The sequence below is a fragment of the Mercenaria mercenaria genome, chromosome 2, assembly GCF_021730395.1.
Source record: "Mercenaria mercenaria strain notata chromosome 2, MADL_Memer_1, whole genome shotgun sequence".
In the NCBI taxonomy this organism is placed as follows: Eukaryota; Metazoa; Mollusca; class Bivalvia; order Venerida; family Veneridae; genus Mercenaria; species Mercenaria mercenaria.
The window spans coordinates 78,744,763-78,760,628 of record NC_069362.1 but is presented as its reverse complement, the minus strand read 5'-3'; the positions used below and the strand labels follow the sequence as shown (position 1 = coordinate 78,760,628).

The 15,866-nt window shown below is 36.7% G+C and overlaps 1 long non-coding RNA gene across 1 annotated transcript; it reads right to left on the bottom strand.

The window, feature by feature from the left end:
* Window positions 1-203: 203 nt before the first annotated feature.
* On the bottom strand, window positions 204-15,560 carry LOC128555243 (uncharacterized). The gene is made up of 5 exons (XR_008369911.1): window positions 15,412-15,560; window positions 13,465-13,695; window positions 12,973-13,139; window positions 11,878-11,990; window positions 204-1,031 (listed from the first exon to the last, which is right to left on the bottom strand). It is a non-coding gene; the product is annotated as an uncharacterized LOC128555243 (long non-coding RNA).
* Between the last annotated feature and the right edge of the window lie 306 nt (window positions 15,561-15,866).

Here is a 15,866-nt window from a genome sequence, read left to right as displayed (position 1 = left end):
AGAGCCACCATGCTGTGGATGCCGCCTGCCCACCACAGGTGTTCACGTAATACACCATACTTTCAGACGGGCGTGTAAAAAGGAAAAGTGCTTTTACTCACACAAGAATTGGTGGCATTTAGCATGTCACACTGGGCAATGTTTCAAAACCAGGCACATGACTGAGCAAAGATTAAGGTCAGTGACAAATACAATAACGAAAATAACACTTCAAATTTTAATACCAAGACAGCCTTGGTTGTGAGTGTACACACAGAGTCGAAACTGAGCCAACTGGTGTTATTTTGCCATTGACCATTGATCAACTAACTGATGTTACAGCAGTGTTTATGCCAAAATTATTAGAAGACACTGAAAGCTAACTAACGAGGATCTTGTCAATTACAATGTCTCATGTGTGCACGATGGAGCAAAGATGAAGAACGTTGGTTACAGTACAATATCAATGCTAGGGTTCTAAATGCCATAAAATAAATTGTAACATTACTGTTAACATGCTGGTGTTGATCTTTTCAGTATTTTATCTTAAACCACAACTTGATCTTTAATGTTTAATGTCTATTTCACTGTCACACTTGAACATCCTTTAATGTTACATTCGGTAAGTGTTAATGTCAATCATGAACCATCAAATTTGCACTTGATCTAAATATTTTTAACGTCTATTTCACTTTCACAACTGAAAATTATCCAATGTCCTGTTCAGTAAGTTTAATAAATTATCTTTATCTTTGTATCTTTCCAGCTTGCCAGTAGACCCATGGTAGCATTCAGTCTGCGATCAATCATTACTAACAGACAGGAATATATCATTGATAAGTTATTTCTCTGATTTTTTTTCTGACCAGAGAGAAACAATGCTTGGAATCTGTGCTATTCAACACTTGACTCGCACTGGTATTCTCGGCTCTTCCACTGGCTGCCAGGAAACAGCGAGAAACTTGGTCTGATCAGTACATTCCGTCTTCATGCCACAGTTAATGACTTCGTGAAAAAATTCCATGGGAAGCAGCTTCAAGCAAGGGACACAACTGAAATAATGCAAGAAAATTGATACACGATTAACAAACAGGGCCGGTTAGATTTTGATTCAAAATATTAGTCTGTGGCCCACATGTGGAAAACATTATATATATATATTATTATAAAGTTTTGATTTTACCGTAAAAACCTTTGTGTTCATAATCCTTTCCTCGTATGTTCAATGTATATCAAGTCTTCTAAAATGACGAAATATAACCCTAAAAGTTAACCAATCGTTAGCTTAATTGCTTGTTAAAAGTTTCAAACAACTGGGCCCAAATGGTTACTCAATTTGCAAATAAAAGTATAAGCATGTTTTTTGTTTTCTGTTTTAAAAGTATTTATAAATATTCTTGCATGAGCTGCTAGCTTGCATTAACAAGCGCTTTGCCAGTAAAAACTTTAACCAAAAAATTCCAAGTTAATAAGGGACATAACTCTGTCAAAATTCAAACCAAAGTTATAGGGATTGTTTCTCCTGCTGTCAACTTTGATAGTAAATAATTATTTAACGTTTCAAGTCAAAAGTGTCAATAGTAACGAGAGTTATTTCACTTTATCAAAAATTTAACCAAGTTAAAAAAGGGCATAAACTCTGTCAAAATTCAAACAGATTAATGGGAGTTTTTTCTCCTGGTGTAGACTCTTGAGAGTAAACAACTATTTTAAGTTTCATGTCAAAAGCTTTAATAATAACAGAGATACAGGACTTTATCAAAAACCTTAACCAATGACGCGATACCAGCTTTAATACGTACAGAAACTTAACCAAATCATGATGCCGACACAGGGTTCTGCCGAGGACAAAAATGTCCCCTTGGTATTAAAAAATGTGGGGACATTTTCAAAATCTTAGGGACAACAACTTTTGACCATATGTTAATAAAATAAGACGGTAACATCACTATTAAAACTGAAGTCTTTATTTCAGTCCAACCATTAATACTCTTTGCATCAACTCTCCTGAGATTTGGAGTCATTTTTCTTCTTGGCATCATTCAAATTTTCCGCACCCTTGTAGTTTGATTTTGTGGCGCATTTTCAATTTTTCAGGCAATAAATGTGGAATGGTTGACAGATTTTAAGCAGCCAACGGACACACTTTCAATTTCACCTGCCGAGAAGTGGGTGGAAAACGATTAACAACACCGGGTTTGTGTGTTCTGCGAGGTTTTATGAAGCTACATGAAGTACTTCAGTCTGTTAATCATTACACTGAATGCTTTTCTTGTTTGCAGATATAGAAATGTAGCTTAAAATTGTTCATTGTTGATCAAAATGAAGTTTTTACAGGAAACTCTTCTATTCTAATACAGTATGATTCGTACCCAGTTCCGGTAGCCCCATACGGACATTCGTACCCGAAATTATCGTAACGCAACAACTGACGCTTCTGGACCAATTTTAGTGCGACATTCATATTTTTTACACAAGATTCTCACGATACTGTGGCCTCAGCAGAAACCTGGCCGACATCAACGCACAGCTGAGCTAGTCCGATAGCTCTACCTATTCTAAGAATAGTCTAACTAATAGGGATGGGAACGAATATTCGAATATTCGAAAATCGGTCGAATATTCGAATATGAAAATCAAATTCGAATATTCGTAAATTATTGTATATTTCTTTTTTTCAAAATAAGTATCATTGATTTTAGCTCATTTTAGGCAATATGAGCATGCTAAGTCTACAGAATAAAACTATGTCATGTTAGTTTATCACGTATCAAAAGATGTCCAATTAACAAGAAAATAGCAATGCATAATTGGCAGGGGCCATCGTTACTGATTAACAGTTTGCAACAGGCGTCAATGTGTCAGATGCATGTCAAAAGATGTCCAATTAACAAGAAAATTGCAATGTATAATTACCTGGGGTCATCGCTACGGATTAACAGTTTGTATTAGGCGTAAATGTGATATCTTTTTATCATTTGTTCATTTTTATTGGCGCCTGTTTTATGTAACAAGTTGTAGAATTATTTTTTTTTTCGAAAACAATACCAAACTTGTAGATATTGTCGATCTTTTCACAATATTTTGTACGACGTTTCAGACCATCCGCAGAATCGGTTTTCATCCGCAATCGGCCGTATTCGAATTAAATTTTGAAGTACTTAATAATAAAATCAAGAAAAACGTATGATTGATGCATAAGTCATGTTGAAGGAGGTTTAAGTCTGCCTTACTTGCTTTTTTACACGACCATTGACCGATTGAAATTTTTCAAAATGGCGGCGGTAATACAACAGCGCGTCACATGTTTAAATGGGACGACCTGCTGACGGTCCAAATTATAATCGTTTTGATTTTTTGTATCATTTTGAAGCTAAAATACTGAATTAGTTAAATATGTTCATGATTATACTGACAGAATCGTGAAATAAAACTTTAGAATCGGCGGGTTTCGCTATGTAGGATCGGGTTACCCGAAATAAACATTTTTTTGGCCTTATTTACGATGATCCACGGTTTAAACAAATGAATACGTTGTGTATATGCCAATCACTTAATAAGAATTTGAAACTTCCATTAAAACTAACCGAATATTCGAATATATTCGAATATGGCAGACCGAATATTCGAATATTGATTTCAGTATTCGTTCCCATCCCTACTAACTAAAACTAGAGCTATCACTATAGGTGATGAATGTACCCCCCCCCCCCCAACCCCCGCATGCACTGACGCAGTACATTGCAATTTGACGCACGCAAGATTGCGTACTATATGGACTGTATGTATATAGACTGTATGTATACAGTATAGTAACAAAAAACAAAGTCCCATAACTATGCAGAATATTTATCTAAAAAAATGTAACATGCACCATGCACAACTAGGGTTGGTACTGATGACTTGTGTAAAGTTTCATTAAATTGTGTGTAAGGGTTTGGTAGATTAGGCACACACAAGACTGCATATGCAGACTGTATGTACATAGTATGTTAACAAGAAACAAAGTCCCATAACTCTGCAATTTTTGTCGCTGAAAGAACCTAACATGCCCCATGCACAACTACTGTTGTTACTGATCACTTGTGTGAAGTTTCATTAAATTGTGTCAAGGGGATGATGAGGAGGGATGGTGCACACAACACACTTTGTATATAGTATAGTAACAAAAAAACAAAGTCCCATAATTCTGCAATTGTTTTTTTTTAAAGAACCTAACATGCCCCATGCACAACTACTGTTGGTACTGATCACTTGTGTGAAGTTTCATTAAATTTAGTCAAGGGGATGAGGAGAGATGGTGCGCACAAGATTGTGTCTATGTATATAGTATAGTAACAAAAAAACGAAGTCCCATAACTCTGCAAATTTTTTTTCTTAAAGAACCTAACATGCCCAATGCACAACTACCGTTGGTACTGATCGCTTGTGTGAAGTTTCATTAAATTCTGTCAAGGGGATAAGGAGAGATGGTGCGCACAAGATTGCGTCTACGGACAGACGGCCAGACAGACAGACAACCTGAAACCAGTATACCCCCCCTTACAACTTTGCTGTCGGGGGGTACACCCCCTTACAACTTTGCTGTCGGGGGGTACAATAAGAACTCCGCCAAGCGGGGCAATATATGCCCAAAGTGTTATATCAGAGGATGGGAGCAAAATTTCAAGAACTAGACTGTTGAAGCCCAAAGGACAAGAAGAACAAAGGGAAGAAATTCCTAAAGAAAATACAGAAGTCAAAAAAAATCCTTACAAGGTAAGGTATGTCAAAATACACCTAAAAGTAGGAGGTTCCATTCATGTTGTACCACAGGAAAGTGGTCTCGGTTTTTCTCTATGGCCAATAATAAAAAAAGTTTCAAAATCAGCTATTTATAGTAACATAAAAGGGAAATAATTCCAAAAAAAATATTTATTGCAAGTGAACAACAAGAGCACCGCCTTGCGGGTGCTGACGCTCATCTGATTTTTTTTGTATAATAGAAATATTGTCCTACCCATGATTTTCTAAGTCTAAAAAGGGCCATCACTCTTGCAAAAAGCAGGATAGAGTTATGTTTCTTGATGTACAGTGTCCACTTATGATGGTGAAAAACTGTTGCAAGTTTTAAAGCAATAGCTTTGATAGTTTATGAGAAAAGTTGACTTAAACATAATATTCTACCAAGAAAATGATTTTTCTAAGTCCAAAAGGGGCAATAATTATTGCAAAAAGCAGGATGGAGTTATGTTGCTTGCTGTACAGGGTCAGCTTATGATGGTGAACAAGAGTTGCAAGTTTTAAAGCAATAGCTTTGATAGTTTAAGAGAAAAAGTTGACCTAAACATAAAACTTAACCAAGAAATCTGATATTTTCTAAGTCCAAAAGGGGCCATAAATCTTGCAAAAAGCAGGATGGAGTTATGTTTCTTGCTGTACAGGGCCAGCTTATGATGGTGAACAAGTGTTGCAAGTTTTAAAGGAATAGCTTTGATAGTTTAGGATAAAAGCTGACCTAAACATAAAACTTAACCAAGAAAACTGATTTTCTAAGTCCAAAAGGGGCAATAATTCTTGCAAAAAGCAAGATGGAGTTATGTTTCTTGATGTACAGGGTCTGCTTATGATGGTGAACAAGTATTCCAAGTTTCAAAGCAAAAGCTTTGATAGTTTAGGAGAAAAGTTGACCTAAACATAAAACTTAACCAAGAAATCTGATATTTTCTAAGTACAAAAAGGGCCATAAATCTTGCAAAAAGCAAGATGGAGTTATGTTTCTTGCTATACAGGGTCAGCTTATGATGGTGAACAAGTATTCCAAGTTTCAAAGCAATAGCTTTGATAGTTTAGGAGAAAAGCTGACCTAAACATAAAACTTAACCAGGCAACGCCGACGCCGACGCCGACAACCGCTCAAGTGATGACAATAACTCATCATTTTTTTTCAAAAAATCAGATGAGCTAAAAATGGGATCTGCCAAATAAAACCAAGAGCACTGCAATGCAGAGCAATATACACAAAGCAGTCATATATGACCATTGACCCCCAAGTGTGACCTTCACCTTGAAGTGAGTCATCCGAAACATCGCTCTGCATGTCGTCTCAGTGTGGTGAAAATTTGTGCCAAGTTTTCATGAAATCCTTCAAGCAGTTCAAGAGTTACAGAGTGGACACAAAACAATCTGATGCGACCTTGACCTGGAAGTGACTCATTGGTAACACCCTCTCTGCATGTTGTCTTGGTGTGGTGAACATTTGTGCCAAGTTTCCTTGAAATCCTTCCAGCAGTTCAAGAGTTACAGAGCGAACAGGAAACAATCTGATAAGACTTTTGACCCCCAAGTGTAACCTTGACCTTGAAGCGAGACATCCAAAACATGCGCTCTACATGTCATCTTGGTGTGGTTAACATTTATGTCAAGTTTCTTTGAAATCCTTTAAGGTGTTCAAGAGTTACACAGCAGACACAGAACTGCTGACGGACCTAGGGTATAACATATGTCCCTTTTGGGCATGTAAAAATATTTCTTTAAAAGATATCATTGCGACCTTCATTTTCCTACCAGATGAAAACATTCCAAGTGCTCACCTGTACAACAAGTCAGGTTTTCAATATAGGTAAATAAATCAGGAAATGATTGAAAATCTACAATTTGAACACTATCAAAATATTTTTTTACTTGAAATTCTCATGCAAACAATGCATTTTACCTCCAACAGCAAGTCAAGCTATGAAAAAAAAACATGTTCATGAGCTATCATAGGAGACAACGCACTTCGACTACTCTGATGCTGAATAGCGAAAAAACAGGCATAACTGAGGAAACTTGAGCTGTCACTGGCGTGATTAACACCACTGATGCAGATTATGATGTTGGACACCACCTTGAATCAGTATAATCTGTTTCAAGTAATAGCAGGGAGGGTTCTGCATCTAGTCATAACTAGAAAATGCTTTTGTAAAAAAGCGCATGTCTCCCCCAATGCAAAGTCCTATAGGCAAGAAGTCAATAGGGGTTAGGAGCAAAAGTCAAAGAGACACTGATGGTTGGCTGCAATAGGGATCATCTACTTGGCATGTCCAACCATCCCGCTAAATTTCAACACTCCTGGCCTAGTGGTTCTCAAGTCACTGTTCAGGCTTCTGTGACCTTGACCTTTGATCAAGTGACCTCAAAATAAATAGGGGTCATCTACTCTGCAAGTCCAATCATCCTATTAAGTTTCAACATTGTAGGTCAAGTGGTTCTCAAGTTATTTCCAAAAAATGATTTTACATGAACAGGCCACTGTGGCCTTGACATTTAATAGACTGACCCCAAAATCAATAGGGGTCATCTACTCTGCATGTTCAATCATCCTATGAAGTTTCAACATTCTGGGTCAAGTGGTTCTCAAGTTATTGATCGGAACTGGTTATCAATGTTCAGGCCCCTGTGACCTTGACCTTTAACGGAGTGACCCCAAAAACAATAGGGGTCATCTACTCTGCATGTTCAATCATCCTATGAAGTTTCAACATTCTGGGTCGAGAGGTTCTCAAGCTATTGATCGGAACTGGTTGTCAATGTTCAGGCCCCTGTGACCTTGACCTTTAACAGAGTGACCCCAAAATCATTAGGGGTCATTTACTCTGCATGAACAATCATCATATGAAGTTTCAACATTCTGGGTCAAGAGGTTCTCAAGTTATTGATCGGAAATGGTTTTCCATGTTCAGGCCCCTGTGGCCTTGACCTTTAACAGAGTGACCCTAAAATCATTAGGATTCATCTACTCTGTATGACCAATCATCCTATGAAATTTCATCATTCTGGGTCAAGTGGTTCTCAAGTTACTGACCGGAAATGGTTTTCCATGTTCAGGCCCCTGTGACCTTGACCTTTCACAGAGTGACCCCAAAATCGTTAGGAGTCATCTACTCTGCATGACCAATCATCTTATTAAGTTTCAACATTCTGGGTCAAGTGGTTCTCAAGTTACTGACCAGAAATGGTTTTCAATGTTCAGGCCCCTGTGACCTTGACCTTTAATGGAGTGACCCCAAAATCGATAGGGGTCATCTACTCTGCATGACCAATCATCCTATTAAGTTTCAACATTCTCGGTCAAGTGGTTCTCAAGTTACTGACCGGAAATGGTTTTCCATGTTCAGGCCCCTGTGACCTTGACCTTTGACAGAGTGACCCCAAAATCGATAGGGGTCATCTACTCTGCATGACCAATCATCCTATGAAGTTTCAACATTCTGGGTCAAGTGGTTCTCAAGTTATTGATCGGAAATGGTTTTCCATGTTCAGGCCCCTGTGACCTTGACCTTTGACAGAGTGACCCCAAAATCATTAGGGGTCATCTACTCTTCATGACCAATCATCCTATGAAATTTCAACATTCTGGGTCAAGTGGTTCTCTAGTTATTGATCGGAAATGGTTTTCCATGTTCGGGCCCCTGTGACCTTGACCTTTGACAGAGTGACCCCCAAAATCAATAGGGGTCATCTACTCTTCATGACCAATCATCCTATGAAGTTTCAACATTCTGCGTCAAGTGGTTCTCAAGTTACTGACCGGAAATGGTTTTCAATGTTCGGGCCCCTGTGACCTTGACCTTTAATGGAGTGACCCCAAAATCGATAGGGGTCATCTACTTTGCATGTACAATCATCCTATGAAGTTTCAACATTCTGGGTCAAGTGGTTCTCTAGTTATTGATCGGAAATGGTTTTCAATGTTCGGGCCCCTGTGACCTTGACCTTTGAGGGAGTGACCCCAGAAACAATAGGGGTCGTCTACTCCAGCAGCCCTACAACCCTATGAAGTTTGAAGGTTCTAGGTCAAACGGTTCTCCAGTTATTGCTCGGAAATGAAGTGTGACGTACGGACGGACGGACAGGGCAAAAACAATATGTCTCCTGGGGGAGACATAATAATATACAATGTCACTATGAGCAAGTAGTGATACAGTAAGTAAGTATCAAATGAATAATCTTATGTAATGAAGATACTGGACTTCATCATAAAATTTTTAATCTAATTTCTAAATTAACAAGAGCCATGTTACACATGGCTAATCCCCCCACTGGGCATATCATAATTGAAGGCTAAAGTTCCTGGCAAGTTAGTGTCTGAAAGTATTAATTTTGGGGAAAGCTCTGAAGAACCGTTTAGTTGTGGTCCGCATCAGGGGTTTTAAGATGTGGAAGAAAGAATAAGTCAGTAATTAGGCGGTTTACTGCTAAATTTTATTAATTTTCATGAAGAGTACAGCTATAATGTTTTTCTATATGGCTACTGTAAAAAGACAGAATGGAAAGCTAATAGGGAACAAGAGTGCCAGAATGTCACAATATATACCCGTCAAAGCAAATTTCTTTACTCTAGCAGCTGTATTTGCAAATGGAATGTTAATTTTGTGGTTGTTTAGTAATCACTGTAAGTCTTTTGTTTTTTAAAGTCCACAAAAAACTCCTTACCAGGTAGAGGTACCTTATATATAATAAAATACACTTAAAATTGGAGAGTAACATCTATGTTGTACCACAGAAAAGTGGTCTTGTTTTTTCCCTAGGGGCAATCATAACAAGAGCTGTCGGATGACAGTGCGCTCGACTATTCGAAGAATTGATTGAAGAATGGGGTCAAAATATTTCCATAGATTTTCAGACTAAACAAAAAAATGGATTAAATAAAATATGTTCCTGTATTTGTGGATTTCGATAAGTCTTGCACTAAATGGCAATGTGTGACCATGATGGCAAATATGTCAAGTTATATGTTAGGCAAAACATGGACTTATATGAAAAATTTAACTAATTTCCAAGTCCAAAAAGGGCCATAATTCAGTCAAAATAGTTGACAGAGTTATGTACTCTTGCCTACAGATGGAAATCATAATGATAAACAAGTGTTTAAAGTTTAAAAGGCATAATATTATGTCAAATAGTCTTGACAAAACATGGACATATACAAAACAGAACCAATTTCCAAGTTCAAAAAGGGCCATAATTCAGCCAAAAAAGACGAGAGAGTTACGTACTCTTGCCTACTGATAGAGACTATTATACTGAACAAGATATAAAAGTTTCAAAGCCATATGTCAAACACTTTACACAAAATATAAACTGGTACGAAAAACTTAACCAAGATTTCTAAGTCAAAAGGGGCCATAATTCAGTCAAAATGCTTGATGGAGTTATGTACTCTTGCCTACAACTGGACATTGTGATGGTAAACAAGTGTTGAAAGTTTCAAAGCTTTATCTCAAAATACTTTGTCAAAATGTGGACTGGTACGAAAAACATATCCAAGATTTCTAAGTCAAAAAGGGGCCATAATTCAACCAAAATGCTTGATGGAGTTATGTACTCTTGCCTACAAGTGGACATGGTGATGGTAAACAAGTGTTGAAAGTTTCAAAGCTTTATCTCAAAAGACTTTGTCAAAATATGAACTGTTACGAAAAACTTAACCAAGATTTCTAAGTCAAAAGGGGCCATAATTCAGTCAAAATGCTTGACAGAGTTATGTACTCTTGCCTATAACTGGACATGGTGATGGTAAACAAGTGTTGAAAGTTTCAAAGCTTTATCTCAAAAGACTTTGTCAAAATGTGGACTGGTACGAAAAACTTAACCAGGGTGTGACGCCGACGCCGTGGTGAGTAGGATAGCTCTACTTATTCTTCGATTTGGTCGAGCTAAAAATGTTACAATATAAGTTATTTATAGTAACAACTAAGGGAAGTTAATCTTTAAAAAAAAAAAAAAAAATGGATGTAGCATGCATGTTGTACTACAGAAAAGTGGTCTTGGTTTTTCCCTATGACTAGTAATGAAAAAGTTGCAATAAAAGCTATTTAAAGTAACAACAAAGTGAAGTAATTCTAAAGAAGGGAACGGGGCATGACACTTCGTCTCATGATGGTGTATAATTGTGCCAAGTTACATCAAAATCCCTCCATGCATGAAGAAGAAATGCTTCGGACAAAGTCATTTTTGTATCTGATCTTTGGCCTCTAAGTGTGACCTTGACCTTAGGCCTAGTGACCTGGATCTTGCACATTACACTCCGTCTTGTGGTGGTGAACATTTGTGCCAAGTTATATCAAAATCCCTCTATGCATTAAGAAGAAATGCTCCGGACAAAGTTTTTGTTCTTGTATCCTTTGACCTGTAAGTGTGACCTTGACCTTAGACCTAGGGACCTGGTTCTTTCGCGTGACACTCCGCCTCGTGGTGGTAAACATTTGTGCCAAGATATATCAAAATCCCTCCATGCATGAAGAAGATACGCTCCGGACAAATTTATTTCAAGAAAATATGATAAAGAGGAATAACTCAAAAAAAGGCAAGGTAGAGTTATTGTTCTTGCACACTGCACTTCCTTCCAATGCATTCTATTAGTGTATGAAGTTTGAAGAAAATCCCTCCAGAACTTTTGGGGTTATGCTCCGAACAAAATGTTTTAAGAAAATATGATAAAGGGGAATAACTCAAAAAATAGGCAAGGTAGAGTTATTGTTCTTGCACACTGCACTTCCTCCCAATGTGTTCTATCAGTGTATGAAGTTTGAAGAAAATCCCTCCAGTACTTTTGGAGTTATGCTCCGGACAAAGATCGTTGCAGACGCACGGACGGATGGAGAGCATTTCTAATATCCCCTTCGCCTTTGGCGGGGGGATAAAAAGGTGCATAATTCTGACAATACTGCAGGTGGGGTTCCAAGGCCTAACATACTATTGAACATTATCAGTACTAGCCAGTACAGCAAGTTTTAATTGAATATTAATTAATGAAGAAAATATTGAACTACATAAAGCCTTAACACCGACGCGTAAGGCCAAGGCAAGTGCAATAGCCCTCCTTATTCTTTGAATAGTCAAGCTAAAAACACAGTGGATTTTTGTAGAACTTACATGAATCAGCCGATACTTTATCCATCAGCTTGGTCTTGGTTTGCAGGAATGAATCTTAGAACAGGGGCAGATGTATTATGTTGGCTATGACCTCCATGAATCCTATGACAGATCTGTAATTCAATATATGTACCGGTACACACATTTAATGATTTAAACAATTGTTTCATTTCCTCAAGGTGTGCAATTCCATTTTTAAGTTCTTGCAACCTCTTGGGATCCATTGTGTTTGATATTTCTTTTAACCGTTTCACTTAATTTTCTCACATATATAATATTTTCAATGTATAATATCGACAGTCGATCGAAAATCCCGAATAATGAAAATGCCTACTTTTTCTTTGCCTAATATGTTAGCTTTTTCCCGCGCACATTCTCTCCAAATCTGACTAAAGTACTTGATCTTCTAAACGAAGATCTGAGAACTACCCATTCACATTCGTCTTCTGTATATTTTGGATTTCCAGTATTGCTATTTTAATTTTATCCAATCAGACAACTTGTTCGAATGTCAAAGAGTAAGAAAAATGTGCAGTCATTCCAGAGCTCGAACCCGGGACCCCTCACTTACAAAGCAAGTGGCCTACCAACTGAGCTAACCGGCTATCTGATACATTATGACATAAGAATTGTAAATATCAAAAGTCAAGGCTACAGGTAGATTTTGCAAGATGTTGTAAGTTAGGCTCTGACTGGCTAGCGAAAGGATCGTCAGAACGAGGCAATGAATAGGTTGTTCTCAGATCCTATGCGTAGCGTAATAGGATATGTACTTTAGTCAGATTGATTCTCTCCAAATCTGGGGTGAATTAGCCCATGGGAAAGGGGTGAAACATGAAGAAATAAAATACCAAATAATGAGGAAAATAGAAAATGCCGTATAGGAAAAACACTAAAAATTAGTTTTTTGCCTCTCCTGAAAACCACCTTTTTATTTTTCGGGTTTTTCGATCAACACTGTCGATATAACTTTCCCATCTAAAACTAATCCTGGCAAACAATTAGCTTGGCAAAGCTGCAATGTAGCTTTCATTTTGAATATGTAATTAAGAAAGTCCTATTCTCCCTGGCAAAACTAATATACAGGTAACTTACTGGAAAAATGAGAATGTCTAGGTTTTCAATAAGGTATGTTCTGGTTCCTGTTCTGACACCTAGGTCATCGCTATGGTGATTCTCAGGACAGTAGAGTGATGGCAGACATCAGAACAAAGAAGTCTCCTCAATTCTTGGTGTTGATGACCAATCACAGACTCACCAGCCTGAAATAAGTTGTTTATTGTTCTTGGCATTGCTATTACAGCAAAGCTTTCAACTAGTTGTAAAACATTGATAACTATTAATTGTAAATGTGAAAAGTGCATTACAACATACATATTAATTCGTAAGTGATTAGAGAACGACAGTGAATATTTCCTTGTAAATTCCATTTGTTGATTCAAAACAAAATTTTATAAGAGAGGGGCTTAAAATGTCAATCAATCAGCTGACCTGCCTTGCCATTTGCGACTTTTTGTCTTTTTTCAGCACTCAATCATTAAAGAGATTCATTATTCCTGCAATGTGTAACTTAAACATTCATGTTACCTGAATTATAGTGTTGACTGTACAGATGTAGTTCAAATGAACTCCAGAAAGCTCCAGACAAGATCCAGCTGAAAGTTATTCAATGCTAACTCTGTCCCACATTTCCAGCAGCTACTGGCAGTTCAGCATCTGAGTTATCTGGTCTGTTTTGCTTAATTGTTGTTGTTGTAGTTTTATTCATCATTATCATTCATTTTTTGCCAGTCTCTCCGAACACTGTCTGCGCCAAAACTAAATGAAATGTATGCAAAAAGTAAAAGCAATGCCAGGAACTACCATGAATAATGTGTTTGCAGGAGTTACGGTTTATGCACACTGCAGTTCCTTAACCCTTACCCTGCTCCAATTTCTATATAGAACTTGTCCATCTTCCAATCTGGACAGTACCATTAACTGTTAAAAGGGGTGCTTACAAAAAAGATACTGACTGAATGACGAACAGTGCTGGTCATGATCAGACTCCACGATCATGATCTGCAGTGGTTGCAAAGGCAGGATCAATAGTGTCCAGCATTGTAATTAAGGTTTAACTCGGTTCTCAAACACACAATGTCATGAGAAATTTAATTATTTTCAAAAGTTTCAGGCATAATTTCCACAGGGAATATCTTTATTAAGTAAGCAAAGTTTTGTTATGGTTCATGTACACTGCACTTAATCTTAATGTCATCTTTTAGTGTGTGAAAGTTTACCAAGTTCTGTTTGAGGGGCCACAATGACTATGCTGTAGCTGCTGCATTTTTGTTATAAACATAAAACATGTTACTTTTTAGTTAAATTCTGTTATCAATGATGGTTTTCTTTTATTTTATACTCTTCTGTGAAATACTGAAATTTATCAGTGAAATAAAATTGATATTTTCACGGTTTCAAACAGTGAAAATATCATTTTTATTTTTAACTGGTATGGAACTACATTTGAATACGAAATGATAGGAATTATAAATGATAAGAAATTCCTTGAAAAATATTCTTCAGTAAAGGTAAATATGTTATAAATAATAAAAGGATTATAAATATTTACATTTTATCATAATAAAATGTCACAGAAATCGGAAAACGTAATAGAACTATTTATAGTTTTTCTACAAAGACATCCTGACGTCACAACATTATCATGTTAAGGTGCGATGCACTTGACGTTGCGCGGGCAAACTGAATATAATTTGGTTAAAACCATTAAAAATGCACCACTTGTGAAAATATTGCATTATAGTGTTCACTCGGTGAAATATATTTCGATCTTACAATAAAACAAACAAATTTTCTCTATATATTTATCACAGCTTTGAACATCAGATTCAAAATAGTTAACAGTATTAATAAATCCACTGATTTCATTACCTCCCATTATGGTTCTGTCTGTATAAAGTCATGTGCTATAATGAAAGATATGCTTTTCTTACTACGCAATTATGTATTATTTTCTATTTTGACAGCTGTTTGTTTTTAACCTAAAATTAAAAGCCTGATGGACCAAATTATTTGTTTTGGAGTCATACTCTATGGTAAAGTGTTGTAAATAATGAAAAAAAAAGTAATTCAAAAAGTAATTAATGTTATACTTTCATGAAACCTCAAACATATAATTTATAAAGCATGTACTCAAATTCTATCATTATAATCAATTAGGATATAAAGTGCAGCTTATGTGCTTAAATATTTTTCTTCTGAAAAAGCTATTTGTTGATAAACTGTTTCTTATACCAGCATCTCTGTCTTGAATTTAATTTATCTTCATACATTTACCAGCTGAGAAATAAGAAATAGGCTTAATTTCTATCCATTTAACTGTTTCGCTGAGAGAATTTCTACCCATTTAATGTTCAGCTGAAGAAAATTTAAAAACCTGCAGATTTATTCTATTTTTCTTAAATTATTATATGACAACGATATTTAACATTTTAGTGCAAATTCTGAGAACAAATATTCATAACTATTAATTACCTTAAAGAGAATATACTTCTGAACAGAAGACACCAGCAGTAGAGGTCTAGAAGATTGAAAACACGGAACAGACCGAAGGACTTGCACAGTGTTTGGCCCCCTCACTGTCCCTACTAAAGTACTGGCACCATTTCACATTTCCATGGGAATACAGAGGTCTCTGGCTCCCATGCTTGTAATTAGAAAAAAGCCAAACAGGAAAAACTGAACTTGAAATTATTTATGTTAAAGTTACTTATTAATTAATAGGCAAGAATTTAATACTGCAGAAGTGAGCTACATGAAAACAAATCTGACAATCTGGCCTGTCCTGGTAATGGAAGGCAAAAATTCAAAGGAAATCTGAAAAAGAGAAAATCCTGCCCGTTCCTGGCAGGCCTTGAACCTATAAGAAATAAAATCCTGCCCAATGTATGTTCCGTCCAAGTAAAACATGCATTAGAAGACCTGGGCAG